This window comes from Argopecten irradians, chromosome 14 (assembly GCF_041381155.1).
Source record: "Argopecten irradians isolate NY chromosome 14, Ai_NY, whole genome shotgun sequence".
NCBI lineage: Eukaryota > Metazoa > Mollusca > Bivalvia > Pectinida > Pectinidae > Argopecten > Argopecten irradians.
The window spans coordinates 1585305-1605058 of NC_091147.1; the positions used below are offsets into that span (position 1 = coordinate 1585305).

Sequence of the window (19754 nt, forward strand, 5' to 3'; positions counted from 1 at the left end):
GCTACTGTTTTATAGTAATATTGCACTCTCCAGTAGAAAAGGAAAACATTCTAACCATAACCAGCTTCCTCTGCTGATATATTAGGATATTACTTTAAAGAATATTGGACAAGAATTAAAGTTTCAATAATCAACTAGGTTAAATAATGTAGGCTAAGGTTTGTTGAAGATACTTTGAACGACTTCCAATGTAGATAAATTACAATAATGACTTATCATTAACTAACTTGACTCGCATTGATGGAAGAAGCAAACGTATTGCTCGAAAATTCATATATTATAGTTCTAGAGAATTGTTCCTTTTCCAGTCTAGATACTCTTGGTAACTTTTCACGAGAACATACAATGTAGTTATTTATAGGATTCTATATCCCAGACAAGCGAACAAATACAATCCTTATAAAAATGTTGATTTAGTGTCTGCGTGCCTCAGGACCTTAAACTCAAAAGATTGCGTGCTAAATTTTATATTTTCACACTCTCGACTTCTTCCTGTAAAATCAAGTATTCATAACTAGGAGGCTGGGACAGAAACTATTGCGTGATGTTTCCATTCAACAAAAGCATCGATTCCTTAGAGGCTAGTAATTCCTACTCTAGGAAATTGCACGATTTGAATAGCAATAGTGCAGCCTTTTGAGTTTGACGATGTTTTTTTGACTAAGTAAGATAATTAAACAAAAAAATGAAACAAAGAATAACTTTACTCTAAAATAGTATCCGATGTGAGTAAGTATTTTCAAGCACAGATATTTCTGTTGTAATATTAGGACACCGTATGACCAGTACAACTACTAAATATGTAGGGGACACGTACTCGCGCCTAATGGTGGAAGTTCTTATTGGGTCGCTACTTCCCTGAGGTCACCTACCCTGGCCTGCGTGTGATTTGGTGATATTTGATTATAGCATCTTCGAACGACTACACTGTAAATAGATATTCTACGACGAATTTTATTTATTGAAATTTGTAAAATCATCACTTTTGTAACGATGCTAAAGTGATTAATTCTGAATTTTAATCTTACACTACAACAGCTGATCGGAGGACATGAACTTTGTAACTTTATATCCCATGTGTGGTGGTACTGTCAAAATGGCAGCCGCTGTCATTCATCCGCGGTCTCAATGACATACCAAATCGTCTGATGTGTTCTGAGTGCAAATGAAACTGAAATCGACACAACTAGCTTCATTCGGAACCCATAGATCTTCCTGCGTATATTATATGTCTTTATCATCATCACCATTATCATCATCATCATCATCACCATTATCATCATCATCATCATCACCATCTTAAGTAGTATGAGTATTATTCATCATCATCATCATCACCATCATCATCATCATCATCATCATCACCATTATCATCATCATCATCATCATCACCATTATCATCATCATCACCATTATCATCATCATCATCATCATCATCTTAAGTAGTATGAGTAGTACTGATGGACTGGGCCATCATGTGGTTGGTGTAACGCCAATCATTTTACAGTGTCGATGCCAATAATTGACATATAAATTCGTCAATATATATCGCCGTCTCTAGTTGGAGTAGGCATTTCACGTGTGATTGTTGATTTAGGAAAGTTTGTATCGGGATTTACACCGTAGGAACTCAGCCTCAGGCGGTGTCTTTCTGATTGAGAGGGACGAAATGAAATACATGAAAGCCCCGAAAGTGTATTTCCGTGACAATTAGAATGTCATTAGTTTTCGCAATTGTCCCCGAACACCTGAAATCTAGACCCGCCAGATGAAATATTCCACCGACAAATGGTTTCATTGTACCAAGAACAAAAATAAACAGTGTTTGTAAATTGCCGTAAATTTCAATACCAATTCTGCGTTCATTTCTTTGTGACAATTAAGAGACTGCCGAAAGGGAAATTGTCACTCGTACACTCCTTAGTTTGCACGACTAAGACTTACTACGCAGTAGAATTACTTTGCCATCAAATTACTCTGCCGTGAAGAAACATAATCTTCTCTTACAGTTAGTGCTAGCTCCCGAGCACTTGGCATGAATCAATCAAGAATGTATATAGCCGACTTGGAAGGGTTTTAGCTTCAATCAGCAGTAACTCGTTCGTACCATTTTGCAAATGTTATATCTAAATGTGCCACTAATTTCATAATGATTTGATTACTCGTAAAATATCTTAGTTCTTCCATGTAAACAAATGAAACAAGTTTAAAACTAAAACAATGTTTATGAATCTTTCGAAACGTCTAGCTACTAAAGTTTGATTTCAAACCGCATTTAGATTCATTTCGTTTGGGCATTTGCAATTCAGGGGTTCTAGAAGTAATCTCTTCGCTAAATTTGCTGTAAATTTCAATTTCAATTGCAATGCTTGGTGCAATTGAAATCGAAGTCAATCCCAGCAAATCCGATCATTGCATTAGGCTTTAATTAGAAATTATCTCAAAAAGTGCCGACGGCTTAGCCTTGGATTAGGGGAGTCATTCTGTGAAATCGAAATATTTAGGGTTTGTTAATCACTCCGATCAAAGGTTAACCTGCAAAATAATTCAGACTACTGTTATGTGTATCCACGTTAACCACAGCGACAGTTTATTAGTAACAAACAAAATTTTATAAATTGATTTGCTAAGTTTTTTACGCTTTGGAAGCTGTTTGCTGAAATGTTAACGTTTTATAAATCCAGCGGGCAGTATCAGTTAAGTTTTATTCTTCTTTAGTAAAAAGCAATGATATAAGCAAAATATATAAGATTATGTGGCCATAAATCAACTACTTGTCTTGACAAACAAATCCGAGTTAATCTTCACAAAACAACAAACATAAGTCACTATGGAGCACACTTACTGCGATGTGATAAGACCGGGGGTTTAGTTTTTGATGATGTTTTTTTCTTATTGCACAAGGTAAAACACGAGGGTTCAAAGCATTGAACAATTGAGTTACCTCGTATCATATGACGTTTGTTGAATCTATCAAGAGGAAACATGCTGGTTCTGTACAACGCGGTAACATTTATCATAACAAATCCGGAAGTTACACATCTGTATAATTCTGATATATCATAACCGAGAACACAATACGTGGCATCTCAATTAAATTGTTTTTCCTTCTGTAGTAAGATGTGGTACACCAATTAGCCAATGATAGGTAAAAATTTTATGTAAATATATTTTGCTGTGATTAATGCTTTTGGCATATTTTTACAGCATTTCTGTATTGTTTACATCAGTTATATAAGATAATATATATGTATAGTTTACGATGTGGCGATTCAATAAAGCAATTAAAAGTAGTGAACAATCCATGCCAGCAGCCAAAAGGTCTTACACAGTAATTTCGTTTTCTGTTCGTTTTTCATTTCTTTTTAGATACAAAATGACCAAAATGTATTGGTAAACTGCAAAAAATGATTTAATAGATTGAATATCTTGAAACGATGTAAATGATACTGATGTACTAGTAATATGTAGAGACAGAATACAATAAATGTGGTGTAGGAAATCTTAGGAATGATGCGAGGAGTGTTGTATGGACGGCGACGCCATGACGATCTCAGATGTAATGTGTATTGGCAGGGTCCGTGATAGAATAACTACCATCAAATCACGTCTGACGAAACAAACTAATTAGATACAGACAAATATACCACAGCAAGGTGTCCTGTATATATCTACAAGGAGTTATAATGAGTTGTAATAGCCATTGATTCATGAATACATAGATGGATACCTCACTCGCGTGTGTATCGGATATTATTCCCTGTAACGTTGTGTGTACATTTACACAGAAAGTTGTACTCATACTCTTCAGTCTTAATGAGGCTTCACGAGCACCTGATCTGTACTAGGCCACGTGCTGGGGTTATAAAGGTTCGGAGGCTATCTTTATATTATTAAAGCAATAATTCAGTTAGCATCCTACAGATTTAGAGATTCAAATTTCTACTACGAGACTGATGATATACTGGCATTATATTTGGTGTAGGTTTCGAAAAGTCATATTCAAGTTTGTCTGAAGTGAAGGTCTGGTAATTTAGAGTACTGTAGTAAACCTATTCGTTTCCATGTATACATTATAACGTAGCTTCGTAATCAAAGGGTGTCACTGAAAACCGCGTATTCTTAAAACGGTTTACACATGAATCATTCGTGAACATTCGTGACACTAAACAACAATTCGTATCTCGTGAATAGGATTAAGGTATTACCGATGGACTCTTACATAATATCTTAATTACCTTCCCATATCTGCTGCTACTCACAGACACAGACATTCCACTAAAAAGAAACTAATCGTGCCTGCATTTTAAGTAATTTAATTAAGCATTTGATGTAACTATTTTCTAACTTCATCGGGGTATTCTAACAAAAGTGTGCAAACAAAATTTATCTCATAACCCAATGAAGTTCAAAAATAGTTACATAGATGCTTATAATTATTTTTCAGACTACTTGATAACGTAATATACGTTAAAAGTGCGATTCTATTGATTTCCAATGCATCATTGTTTTCTAAACAATACGCAACGTTTAAGTCTTTATTTTGATTTTCAGGTATTCTGAAAAATTAATTGTAAGCATTGATGTCACTAGTTTTTCACTTTATCAAGTTATGAAATAATTTTTGTTTGCAAGCTTGTATGAGAATCCACTACGTAGATTAACACAGTTCATAAACAAAATTTCTTTCATACCCCGATAAAGTGAAAAAATAATGACATCAATGCTTAATTAAAAGAAACAGATTCTGCCAAGCAGAAAGTCGGACTTAGTATTAAAAAGGAATAAAAATGAATAACATTAATATGAAGAATATTACGTAGTTAATGCCTTCCTTATCTTGTCACACAGAATAATGTGTGGAAACGATGTGTTATCTTTATTACTCTGAACAGACTAAAATACGTAATGTGATAACTACGTGTACATGGTATAAGATTTTCTATTAAAATAACTAATAAAAAACCATATCTAGACAGATCTAGCTGTGTCATTATTTATACCATACAGTAATAACAATCTCTATCTCTTCTTATGGGGTTCCTGTCAAAGTTGTCAATTAAACAAAATTCGTTTGTCAAATCAATTTCACTACAGAATGATCAGAGCAGTAACTTTAAAGTGTGTGTAGGAATGTAAAGATAGACATAAACTTTTCCGTGTGAAACAATGTAAAACTTCAAAGGGACGATGGTCGGATTGTGGTAATGGACGATGGTCGGATTGTGCTAATGGGCGATGTTTCCAGTCGAACAATGATGGAGCGATATAATAACACTACTATATAATAAACTATCACCGTACCTTATCTCTACTGACAACTATGGTAAAGTACCCATCATTTGGTGTGATGTTATATGTAACTCGTTATATAATAAAATCGACTCCATCATTTTTGTTTTGGGATCCTATGTCTCTGTTTTAGGATCGGTTTCGGTTAAGGGACTGTACAGTAAAATAAGATTTTGCTCCGTAAAACGCTGGATGGATATGTCTAAAGAAAGTGTTTACAAAAAAAAACCCACCCCAATTTGATGCATTGCTTCGCAATACAATTTTTGAAAGAAAAACTACAAAATTGTTCGGTATAATTTCTCGGATTTTGAGCTCTAATCGGCTTCTTTTTGTCGTATTGTAGAATTCATCAAGCGGAACTTTTCAATTTTGTATTTAGTGAAATAAAATGTAGAAAGCTCTGTCACCTTTATAGGATACCCTTCATAAAATCAACATAGGAATAAGGGTTATACATTTCAGTAATTGACATTGCCTTATTTTATAATTGAATGTATAATGAATTTCCTCAAAACTACCAAACTTTTTTTTTCAAAAGTGATTACAGTATAATAACTAAGTTTTTTTTGTGAGTTTAGAGTCAGTGTTACGCTGTATACGTCACGACTGGACAATTAAACAATTACTACAGCCAATTCTGATTCCACTGTCTTCTGATAGAAGAGGAGTAAGTGATATAAAATGAAATGAGTCGGATGATTGGCTCGTAATCGTATTAATCAGTAACATATAATGTGATATATATATACGATGCCTTTAGGTGTGATATTAGACCACACAACATTACTGTATCAGCGTCCTATAATCAATCAGCACTGATCTGCTTTGTCAATACAGGTACATAAGGTGATACTGAGATCCACTTGAGGTACTTAAGCTAAGGTGATGATGCTATTGTATTCCTACTCCAGGCAGAGACACCTCTCTTCATCTGACATCAAAAGCTCTCCATGTTTACATAGTAATACACAAAGGTCTTGTTCATGACAAGACGATTTTTGTCTTATGAAATAAAATTACACACAGTGATATAATTTAAAAATAGAACAATAAACTAGTTGATAGTACTTGTTGTAGGCGTACACCTTATAAACCTTACATGAATCCATTAAATGATGTAATACATATTTCGTAAAACAGCCTATAGATAATCATAGCACAGTATATCATCATAGCGCTATTCAATAGCTGACAAGTTGATTGGTATAGTGCTATATCACTGAAGCTTGCCGCCGAAGACACCAAGCAACACACCTCACCCGGTCACATTATACTGACAACGGGCGAACCAGTCGTCCCACTCCCTGTATGCTGAACGCTAAGCAGGAGCAGAAACTACCACTTTTATAGACTTTGGTGTGTAATGGCCAGGGGACAGAACCCAGAGCCTTCCTCACAGGGGCGAACACTCAACTCAAGGCCAAATTGCAAAGGGAGGAATCAGGAGTCAGTTAGGAAGAAAAGATAAGATCCTAAATTTAGTCGCCTTTTACGATCATGCAATAGGGGCAGCAGGTACAATTCTAACGCCCTACCTGCAGTGCAAGTCATAGTAAAACTGAGGTAATTTTAGAATAAAAAATATTATCAATCACACACATGCACGTTCTGTTATTGGATTATTTGGATGTATATCAAAGGACCAAACTACATAACTACATAGGTATCACATCTAATGTCACACACAGAGTCGTTACATGTATGACATAGTGTATAGGTGGATATTACGACAGTTACATGTACTGGATTATCAAGGATGATCATCGGTACCTTGTGTGGTTCTGGACAGGTGCCAGGCAAATAGACCGTTTCCTATTACACCGCCAGTGCCAGAATTCACAAATAGTTTCAACATATTAAACAAATATTTACCCATTCCGACCCATCAAAGTTCACCGTGATGTTACCTACCGGGGTGGGGGCCATATGTACGTCTACCAGGTAAATATTATTTCTACACGTTATATTGGTATACACCGATGTTCATAGCCAATCAAATATGTTAAAACGACACACCGATGTTTATATCCAGTCAAAGATGTTACAACGACACACCGATGTTTATATCCATTCAAAGATGAGACAACGACACACCGATCTTTATAACGAGTCAAAGATGTCACAACGACACACCGATATTTATAGTAAGTCAAAGATGTCACAACCACACACCGATGTTGATGTCACAACGCTACACTGAGGTTTAAAGACAGTCAAAGATGTCACCACGACACCTCGATGTTTATAGACGGTCAAAGATGCCACAACGACACACTGATGTTTATAGTCAGTCAAAGATGTCACAACGACACACCGATGTTTATGGCCAGTCATAGATGTCACAACGACACACTGATGTTTCTACTCAGTCAAAGATGTCACCACGACACACCGATGTTTATAGTCAGTCAAAGATGTCACCACGACACACCGATGTTTATAGTCAGTGAAAGATGTCACAACGAAACACCGATGTTCATAGCCAGTCAAAGATGTCACCACCACACACCGATGTTTTATAACCAGTCAAAGATGTCACAACCACACATCGATGTTTATAGCCAGTCATAGATGTCACCACCACACACCGATATATATAGCCATGATGTCACAACGACACACCGATGTTTATAGCCAGTCAAAGATGTCACCACCACACACCGATATTTATAGCCAAGATGTCACAATGACACACCGATGATTATAACCAGTCAAAGATGTCACAACGACACAACGATGTTAATAGCGAGTCAAAGATGTCACAACGACACACCGATGTTGATGTCACAACACACTGATGTTGATGTCACAACGACACACTTATGTTCATAGCCAGTCAAAGATGTCACAACGACACACTGATGTTGATGTCACAACGTTGATGTCACAACGACACACGTGACATCAAATTCACACGATGTTTCAAAGATAACTAGTCAAAGATGTCACAACGACACACTGATGTTTATATGTCACACGTCAAAAGATGTCACAACGACACACCGATGTTTATAACCAGTCAAAGATGATGTCACAACGACACACCGATGTTTATAGCCAGTCAAAGATGTCACCACGACACACCGATGTTTATAGCCAGTCAAAGATGTCACAACACACACCGATGTTTATAACAGCAAAGCCACAACGACACACGATGTTTATAGCAGTCAGTACAACACAAAGATGTCACAACGACACACCGATGTTTATATCCAGTCAAAGATGTCACAACGACACACCGATGTTTATAGCCAGTCAAAGATGTCACAACGACACACCGATGTTTATAGTCAGTCAAAGATGTCACAACGACACACCGATGTTTATAGTCAGTCAAAGATGTCACCACGACACACCGATGTTTATAGCAGTCAAAGATGTCACAACGACACACCGATGTTTATAGTCAGTCAAAGATGTCACAACGACACACCGATGTTCAAAGCAGTCAAAGATGTCACCACGACACACCGATGTTTATAGCAGTCAAAGATGTCACAACGACACACCGATGTTTATAGTCAGTCAAAGATGTCACCACGACACACCGATGTTTATAACCAGTCAAAGATGTCACAACGACACACCGATGTTTATAGCCAGTCAAAGATGTCACAACGACACACCGATGTTTATAGCCAGTCAAAGATGTCACAACGACACACCGATGTTTATAGCCAGTCAAAGATGTCACAACGACACACCGATGTTTATAGCCAGTCAAAGATGTCACAACGACACACCGATGTTTATAGCCAGTCAAAGATGTCACAACGACACACCGATGTTTATAGTCAGTCAAAGATGTCACAACGACACACCGATGTTTATAACGTTAACCAGTCAAAGATGTCACAACGACACACCGATGTTTATAGCCAGTCAAAGATGTCACACACGACACACCGATGTTTATAGCCAGTGAAAGATGTCACCACGACATACCGATGTTAATAGCGAGTCAAAGATGTCACAACGACACACTTATGTTTATAGCCAGTCAAAGATGTCACAACGACACACCGATGTTTATAGCCAGTCAAAGATGTCACAACGACACACCGATGTTTATAATCAGTCAAAGATGTCACCACGACACACCGATGTTTATAACAAGTCAAAGATGTCACAACGACACACCGATGTTTATAGCAGTCAAAGATGTCACAACGACACACCGATGTTTATAACCAGTCAAAGATGTCACAACGACACACCGATGTTTATAGTTAGTCAAAGATGTCACACCACGACACACCGATGTTTATAGTCAGTCAAAGATGTCACCACGACACACCGATGTTTATAGTCAGTCAAAGATGTCACAACGACACACCGATGTTTATAGTCAGTCAAAGATGTCACCACCACACACCGATGTTTATAGCCAGTCAAAGATGTTACAACGACACACCGATGTTTATAGTCAGTCAAAGATGTCACAACGACACACCGATGTTTATAGTCAGTCAAAGATGTCACAACGACACACCGATGTTTATAGTCAGTCAAAGATGTCACCACGACACACCGATGTTTTATAGTCAGTCAAAGATGTCACAACACACACACCGATGTTTATAGTCAGTCAAAGATGTCACCACGACACACCGATGTTTATAGTCAGTCAAAGATGTCACAACGACACACCGATGTTTATATCAGTCAAAGATGTCACACACACACCGATGTTTATAGTCAGTCAAAGATGTCACAACGACACACCGATGTTTATAGTCAGTCAAGATGTACAACGACACACCGATGTTTATAGTCAGTCAAAGATGTACCACGACACACCGATGTTTATAGTCAGTCAAAGATGTCACAACGACACACCGATGTTTATAGTCAGTCAAAGATGTCACAACGACACACCGATGTTTATAGTCAGTCAAAGATGTCACAACGACACACCGATGTTTATAGTCAGTCAAAGATGTCACCACGACACACACCGATGTTTATAGTCACCAAAGATGTCACCACGACACACCGATGTTTATAGTCAGTCAAAGATGTCACCACGACACACCGATGTTTATAGCCAGTCAAAGATGTCACCACGACACACCGATGTTTATAGCCAGTCAAAGATGTCACCACGACACACCGATGTTTATAGCCAGTCAAGAGTCCCACAAGATGTTTCAGTCAAAGATTCACCACGACACACCGATGTTTATAGCCAGTCAAAGATGTCACAACGACACACCGATGTTTATAGCCAGTCAAAGATGTCACAACGACACACCGATGTTTATAGTCAGTCAAAGATGTCACAACGACACACCGATGTTTATAGTCAGTCAAAGATGTCACAACGACACACCGATGTTTATAGCCAGTCAAAGATGTCACAACACACAGATGTTTATAGCCAGTCAAAGATGTCACCACGACACACCGATGTTTATAGTCAGTCAAAGATGTCACCACGACACACCGATGTTTATAGCCAGTCAAAGATGTCACCACCACACACCGATGTTTATAGCCAGTCAAAGATGTCACCACGACACACCGATGTTTATAGTCAGTCAAAGATGTCACCACGACACACCGATGTTTATAGTCAGTCAAAGATGTCACCACGACACACCGATGTTTATAGCCAGTCAAAGATGTCACAACGACACACCGATGTTTATAGCCAGTCAAAGATGTCACCACGACACACCGATGTTTATAGTCAGTAAGTCACACACACACCGATGTTTATAGCAGTCAAAGATGTCACCACCACACACCGATGTTTATAGCCAGTCAAAGATGTCACCACACACACACCGATGTTTATAGCCAGTCAAAGATGTCACACACACACACGATGTTTATAGTCAGTCAAAGATGTCACAACGACACACCGATGTTTATAGTCAGTCAAAGATGTCACCACGACACACCGATGTTTATAGCCAGTCAAAGATGTCACAACGACACACCGATGTTTATAGCCAGTCAAAGATGTCACAACGACACACCGATGTTTATAGTCAGTCAAAGATGTCACCACGACACACCGATGTTTATAGCCAGTCAAAGATGTCACAACGACACACCGATGTTTATAGCCAGTCAAAGATGTCACAACGACACACCGATGTTTATAGCCAGTCAAAGATGTCACAACGACACACCGATGTTTATAGCCAGTCAAAGATGTCACACACACACCGATGTTTATAGCCAGTCAAAGATGTCACAACGACACACCGATGTTTATAGTCAGTCAAAGATGTTACAACGACACACCGATGTTTATAGTCAGTCAAAGATGTCACAACGACACACCGATGTTTATAACCAGACGATTTTTATAGCCAGTCAAAGATGTCACACGACACACCGATGTTTATAGCCAGTCAAAGATGTCACCACGACACACCGATGTTTATAGTCAGTCAAAGATGTCACCACGACACACCGATGTTTATAGTCAGTCAAAGATGTCACCACGACACACCGATGTTTATAGTTAGTCAAAGATGTCACCACGACACACCGATGTTTATAGCCAGTCAAAGATGTCACAACGACACACCGATGTTTATAGCCAGTCAAAGATGTCACAACGACACACCGATGTTTATAGCCAGTCAAAGATGTCACCAACACGACACACTGATGTTTATAGCCAGTCAAAGATGTCACACGACACACGATTTAGCACAAAGATGTCACAACGACACATCGATGTTTATAGCCAGTCAAAGATGTCACCACGACACACCGATGTTTATAGCCAGTCAAAGATGTCACAACGACACACCGATGTTTATAGCCAGTCAAAGATGTCACCACGACACACTGATGTTTATAGCCAGTCAAAGATGTCACAACGACACACCGATGTTTATAGCCAGTCAAAGATGTCACAACGACACACCGATGTTTATAGCCAGTCAAAGATGTCACAACGACACACCGATGTTTATAGTCAGTCAAAGATGTCACCACCACACACCGATGTTTATAGCCAGTCAAAGATGTCACAACGACACACCGATGTTTATAGTCAGTCAAAGATGTCACAACGACACACCGATGTTTATAGCCAGTCAAAGATGTCACAACGACACACCGATGTTTATAGCCAGTCAAAGATGTCACAACGACACACCGATGTTTATAGCCAGTCAAAGATGTCACAACGACACACCGATGTTTATAGTCAGTCAAAGATGTCACAACGACACACCGATGTTTATAGTCAGTCAAAGATGTCACAACGACACACCGATGTTTATAGTCAGTCATAGATGTCACCACCACACACCGATGTTTATAGTTAGTCAAAGATGTCACAACGATATCAGTTAGGATTAAGAAGCACGATTAATCTATGATATATACGGCATTGTATAGGAAATAAAAATGGCATTAAATACACGCTCAAAGAAAATATTTGATCGTGTAAATGTACACAGTAACCCGTACGAATTAAAGGTATTTAAGTAAGGGACTATCGCAAAAGTTATGTCAAAACAAAACAGAATAAAACAGTATATGGTTAATGTAAATACAATACATCAATTAACAATATATACGTAATGGCCATAGACTCTAAGCTTGTTTTTTTTTTATTTATAAACGTTTCAATGTATTTGTTGTTGCATTCACTGGTGGAAGCCATATCAGGATACAAATCTGGTGTCACCAGTGACATTAAACTTGGCTGTAACTAAGTTGTCTTCACGAATTGATGGTGCCTGAGTACCATTTTGTTAGACTTATCTTTAAGAAGCTGACTGATATTGTTAAATGATTGTTATAACTTATTTTCCCGACATATGTGATTGTTCGTCTATTTAAATCATGTGTAATAAATATGATGAAAATATAATAGCAATTTTCTATCTGACAGAAGCACCAATTTACATTTTTCACAAGAACGGTACTTGTAACGATACAATAATCAAACTAAAAATCGCGCGTTAAATTCAAATATTTTTTGTATATAGAAATCAGTTCATTGGTTTAATCGAAATTATTGTATCTAAAGTAAATATGACATGTTTGTTAAGGTACGACGGGAAACGCCATAGATGTTCGATGATGAGACCATTGAGAAATGGGCATATTACCATAAAGTAGTCAATACGTGATTACGGATGATTACACACAAATAAACCTATGTCTAGTATTTATACTTCCTTAATTTTCTTCTTAATCAATAGGAACATTAATGTCTTTCTGGCTCATGACAGGATGATTTTTTTTGGAAACGACGCATTGTATTAGTAATTCTGTGGTCCTAAGCAACACATATGAAACTCCTTTAACTAAGTAAGGGATATTGAGCCCTCACCAACTTGTTAATCAGTAACAGTACCGACATAAATCGCCTGACACAGCACTTCCTCTACCTAACCTTGGTATACCGTTTTATATTTCATGGCGGTGTTTACATTAACAGTAAAATTACTAACACCTGTAAATAGCCACGCGACCATTAACAAATTACACGTGACTGGAGCAGGCATTTTGTTTGGTTCGACACCAGCCAGCGCATCCTACACTGTTAAAGAGCCTGTACATATAATACTCACATACTCCCATGGCCGTAACAACTTGACATACATTTTACTAGAGTGCCATCACCATACAATACGTGTGTACGTCACACATGTATTTTATAATTGTTAGGGTGAATATCCTATTCTAAAATGTGTTAAATATTACATGTGTTCGACTTTCTTCCAGGTTCTGACATGATCTTGACATAAACTCACACGTAAAGACTAATGCCATATCGTGTGCTCAGTTGAAAAGTCGTTCTCCCAATGCACCACACTTGATTTTGTTTAATCGAAAGACTATTTCGTATTTCGTTCAAACGCTTTATGTATATAGTGAAATGGGATCGCCCTGTATAACGCTATATTTATTTAGTGAAAATTTATATTGTGAAATGGGATTTCCTTGTATAATGATATATATATATGTAGTGAAATGGGATTTCCTGTATAACGCTATAGTTGATTTAAGGCAACTGGTCCCATAAATGTGTGATACAAAGTCAATTCGGCAACAGTATACAGGTTGACGAGATTTTCATTTGTTAGTCAGTTTACATTTTAGCGCTTAAGTGAATACACGGGTTTTGAATAGCTTCCGTTCGCTGCCTTTATAAATGCTGCCTGTAGACCTTTATATCCTACAAGTGTTATTAATATTTTATACAACAGTATTGTGACATAGCCATTTTAATTTTTATCTGCTTTAAACGATTATCAAATGAGGCAATACACCCTCTGTGTTACAATTGCAAACAACAATGAAAAGGGTGAAAGGGTGTTTACAGAAAAAGGCGTTTAATCTATCGAATATCTTTCATCCCTTTCACGAAAATGTCATTCTACATTTGTAACGTGAATTACTTTACCATCTCCTCTTGTATTATGTTGACATATTAAAAAATCCCCATTTAAAACAAGAATCTGACATCAGTTGAAAATCAGTTAGAAAGGCGATTGCTAAAAACAAATTGTAAACATCGACGTTTGTTTCCAACTTGAAGGTTTTCTAGGCCGGTTATATCATTAGAAAATATTTGTTTGATGTGTTGTATTTTTAGCCCAGGTACATGACCTATTCCGACTATAAAATGGTTCAATTATAAACTTACCAGTCACGAAATACACAATTTACTAACCAAATGTGGGGTCATATGCTTTCTAGTCTAAAGCTTAAAGTATGGTATCAAACTAAAGAAAAATTATTTAGCCAAAACGTTAGCCAAATGTATATATAAAGTAGTATTCACCAGATACATGCATGTTCTATCAAGGTGTGGGGCAGCGTCCTAAAGGATGTTGTTATATAGAAAAGCTCCGTAACAAAAAAATAACGAATGGTTTATACTTGTGCTGCCTACCGACAGCGTAACGAAGATGGAAGGTGCCGCTGGGCCTATACATCACACAGCACGAACGGCCAGAGATGGTTAGAAATACTAAATATCAATTTAGACAATTTTACGTCAAATCAAACTTCGCGATTCTATCTAGAATGTCTCAATATATTTGACAGGAGTTGCTGTTTTTATTAGGCACATTTGAATATCCGTTGGAATGAGATGAGTTTCCAGTGCCAGATCGGCGAGCCTGTCTGAGGCGCAAGTCTGGCTCTATCCTTGTCGAACATGTGCGTTAATGAAATCCCTGACTCTCTATTCTCTTTCTGACTGGCTTTATCAAACTGCCTTGTACATGTCATTGATATGAACATACATCAATTGTGTCGATTCGATTCTCTATGTATGGTTTTCCAATAATGCTTAATGGTCACCCCAGTTTAATTTTAGGATATGGTTGTCGTGATGTAGCAATATACAAATACAGAATAACATCAATTCTCTTCGATATTTTGGCCTATTGTCCTTTTCTTTCTCTGTATGCGCCCTTAGCGAGTAATATAAATATATTAACTGAACTTCAGATTTTAAATGAATGGATATGATCGGAATCGTTTGAATGAAGAGTTCTATTTTTACCTCTTGATTCAAACTTCGATACAACTAATAAGTATATATATATATAAGTCAGAGCGATTCTCTTCTATTTCATAGTCTTTCCGGAATGGAAAGGAAACAATTGATAAATGGCGCCGGAATTCGATCCTGCCCATATGCATAAGACACGCGATCATATTTTCCAAATGTAATAACCTGAATGATGGACTTAAACCCAAACCAATATATTCTACACGTGTATTTTTATACCGAAAATTTAACATGAAAATAAGCTTTTCTTATAATGCTCGCAATAACATACAATGATATTATTAGTATGTATGTAAACAGTAATAGTATTACGCTTCTTAGATAAATTCAATGTGAAGTTATAGAAGAATATAAATTTATCTATAACTGATATACATACCGTGCCTGTACGATATTTGATCAGATGTAGATGTCATTTGTGTGTGTACTAAATACATCTATTAGATCTCCTAATTACTGCCTTCGTCCCCGTAGATTTACACCAATACACACAGTAACCCTCACTGTATCATTATCGAGGTGGTAAAATATCCTAAATATCCAACAACGTTTCTGATACAACATTCAACCCGCGACATTAGTAAATGGAGGTGTGTCGTCCAATCCGGCTTTTTCCCTGGAATCACTAATTCAACTAAAACAATGTGTTAGTGAATCATAATGACCTAATTGGTTTCTACACCGCGCGCTATTACACGTGGTATTACACAACACTCCGGGAAAGCAAAATCACTTCAGTTACGTAACTAGGCTAGCACAATGATTACCGTGGAGTTTTAGGAAATGTCAAACATTTTGGAGACACTTGATTCCCACGGTAGTGGATATAGGTGAAACACACCTAAATAGCGGAACGTGTGCAATTAGCAGGATTGCAGAGACCATGTTAGGTAACGGAGACTTATATCTAAAATCCTTCTTCCAGGATTAATTAGCACGTGACGTAATCAACAGTAAGACGGATCCCTTTTAGAACCACATCACAATGGTAAATGTCACTATGAGAGGGTTACGTCGTCAGGTAAAATGTCCGCCATGTGAATACCCCTCACGATATGTACTTGTCATCCTGCTGCAGTGTTTTAAGTCATCAAGGCCTGTAAATAATTAAACAACTAAGTGGCTATAGTGTGATTTGTAATCCTTTGTTCTCGGCACCACAGGTACCGCCGGCTTTTCAATGTTTGTCAACCGCAACTAAAATACTAAATTTAATTTGGTCGTTCTAATTAGAGGACAAACTTAATGTGACAGCAGAATTAATTATTGCTGCAAAAGTGGCGGATAATCATGGCAAAGTGATTAGGTGGTCTGCTATCGACACGTCTAGTGTTCATCAATGTTACGTATTGTCAACCTACCGGTAAATCATCATTAGACGATATAGGAGTAGTTTTATGAACAGTTTATCAAAACTTAGTTGTATCATTTGATGATGACAAGTTAAGTCTTTGGCCCAAGCCAAAGAGTTTATTTATTCTGAACCTGGAGGTTTTGTTAAACTTTTAACTGTTTTGTTAGACTAACTTTGTCCTAGACGTTGATAACGTCTCAGTCACACTAAGCATTATCATGGACGTCTGTATTGTCGGGACGCAGTGAGACGTGTATAGATGTGTATATGGTTCACAGTTTTAATTCTACTGCTCTGATTACGATAACAGACAATGTTTTACTGCTGTCGTGACTACATTAACACCAAAGGATAAACAGATCAGCCATGAAAAAATAAACCCTCTGTCGAAACAAATGGATAACTGTTCCTTATAAATGGCAAATACATGGGGGATTTCTGTTGAGATAAATTGAATCACTTCATTTACACTCTATTTACCGTAATACATAATCATTTACAGTTTTAAGCATTGAATACACTGAATATATATTAGTATACACGATATGTCACATTGGTTAAACGCACTTATATTAGGTAATTGATGCTACGCCATGTATCGTAAAAGACATGGAATGATTTTTAAGATAAATTATTTTTTTACTTTTACTTACAAGCCTTTTCTATGTTTATACGATCACAGGAACAAACATATAAATGATTAGTATTGAATCAAACAAAACCATTTCTATATATTTAAATGAATCATTCTCACATAACACTGACAATATAATCATGATAACAAAAGCATCACAGTATTTGTATTATTATCGAGGTAACTAGAAAATCATTATGGTAAATCGGCATCCTATCCATTCCACTAGATATGTGAAGGTATTAAACGTTAATGAACAAGCGACGTCGTTATGTTTCCATTATATAGTGCATGCTCTTAAATGATTTCCTCTTCAATGTGAAGTTCATTAACAGAACAACCAATCTGCCCTGCAGGTAGGGCGTTAGAATTGTACCTGCTGCCCCTATTGCATGATCGTAAAAGGCGACTTAATTTAGGATCTTATCTTTTCTCTTCTCCCTAACTGACTTTGTTTCCTAATGCCTCCCTTGGCACCACCTCACTTTTGGCCTTGAGTTGAGCGTTCGCCCCTGTGAGGAAGGCTCTGGGTTCTGTCCCCTGGCCGAGACACACCAAAGTCTATAAAAGTGGTAGTTTCTGCTCCTGCTTGGCGCTTAGCATACAGGGAGTGGGACGACTGGTTCGCCCGTTGTCAGTATAATGTGACCGGGTGGGGTGTGTTGCTTGGTGTCTTCGGCGGCATGCTTCAGTGATATAGCACTATAAAAAGGGCAACAGTTCCACTATACAAGAAGACACAACATGAATATACTACAGTCTCCCAAAACACACACCTCGCACAACATACATGCAACACACCGCATACATGGGAGGCCGTCCTTACATGACAATAGCTGTTAAAAGGACGTAAATTAATCAAACAAACAAACAAACAATACTGTAAATCAAAGTTGTATTTCGATAGACTTTAACCTCTAACCCCGACACCTGTACGGTTTGTATACATAAGAATGTGTATGTACCATTTTTGGGGTCGATGAGTACATTCAGACAAGAGCTCGTGCGTACTAAGACTGTCACGTTATATAATGTACGACATGTAAACAAGCTTTGGTGTGATCACGTTTCATACTCTCGAACAGGAAAAAATAATATCGCATACTCTGTTTGCTGGATAGCACGCAATTATAGGGCGTTCTACCACATATCATAAAGGGACATGCTTTGCATTTTTAACTTCAGACATATAAGTACTAAAGTCATGACAGCGTGTAATTGTCTAGTACTTAGAATCATGATATATGTTATCAGATATAATCTGTATATGATTATTTAGGCTTAACAAGCAATTAAAACATAAAACTAAACAAAGACGATTAACAGTATCGTTTTCAATGTTGAGATATTTTTTATTCATCAGATACATACGTTTCCATTATTTTGAGCCAGTATTTGTTTGGTTGATTGATACCTGTGAACAATCAAGGTCATTAAAGGACGGTCTTGAGTCAATACTGTGATCATGTATATGCTGCACATTCTGATATTTGTATATAGCCAGCATGTATTAGTGATGTTCTCGTGTTCCTCTAATATCTTTAAGTTGGCAGCGCCAGAACATCGCGATTAATTAGGAACTATACCAACAGTTTGTATACTGTACGAAAATGTAAATGTTTATACAATGTACTTAGTTCCCATTAGTTCTAAATAAATAGAGGATATTTCTTGTTTCTTGATGAATACCAGTTATATTTTATAGAGTTAGGTGGAAACTTTGAATTTTTTCACAAGGAATATTCTATTTATTGCATTTTTTTCTCGCTTTCATTTGCAGAAGACCATCACAACTAGTTCCGCCAAAGGTTATTCTGCCATTGTAATTTGTAGAGCTATTTGCCTTACGATTATTACATCGTATACAAAAATATGACGTCATATTTTTTGCACAAACTCGTCGGTATAATGTGATCGGGTGGAATATGTTGCTTGGTGTCTTCGGCGGCATGTTTTAGTAA

At 37.2% G+C, this 19754-nt stretch overlaps 1 protein-coding gene across 6 annotated transcripts in view; it reads right to left on the bottom strand.

The window, feature by feature from the left end:
- LOC138307743 (thrombospondin-2-like) overlaps positions 1-19754 on the bottom strand; it is a 74052-nt gene that overhangs the window by 25581 nt on the left and 28717 nt on the right. The window contains exon 1 of one of the 6 annotated variants that reach the window (XM_069248604.1): positions 16185-17545. The exons of the other annotated variants lie outside the window; for them this stretch is intronic. The gene's annotated coding sequence lies outside the window, so the exon portion shown is untranslated. Of the gene's footprint in view, positions 1-16184; positions 17546-19754 lie in introns of those variants that run through there. 6 annotated transcript variants of the gene reach the window in all.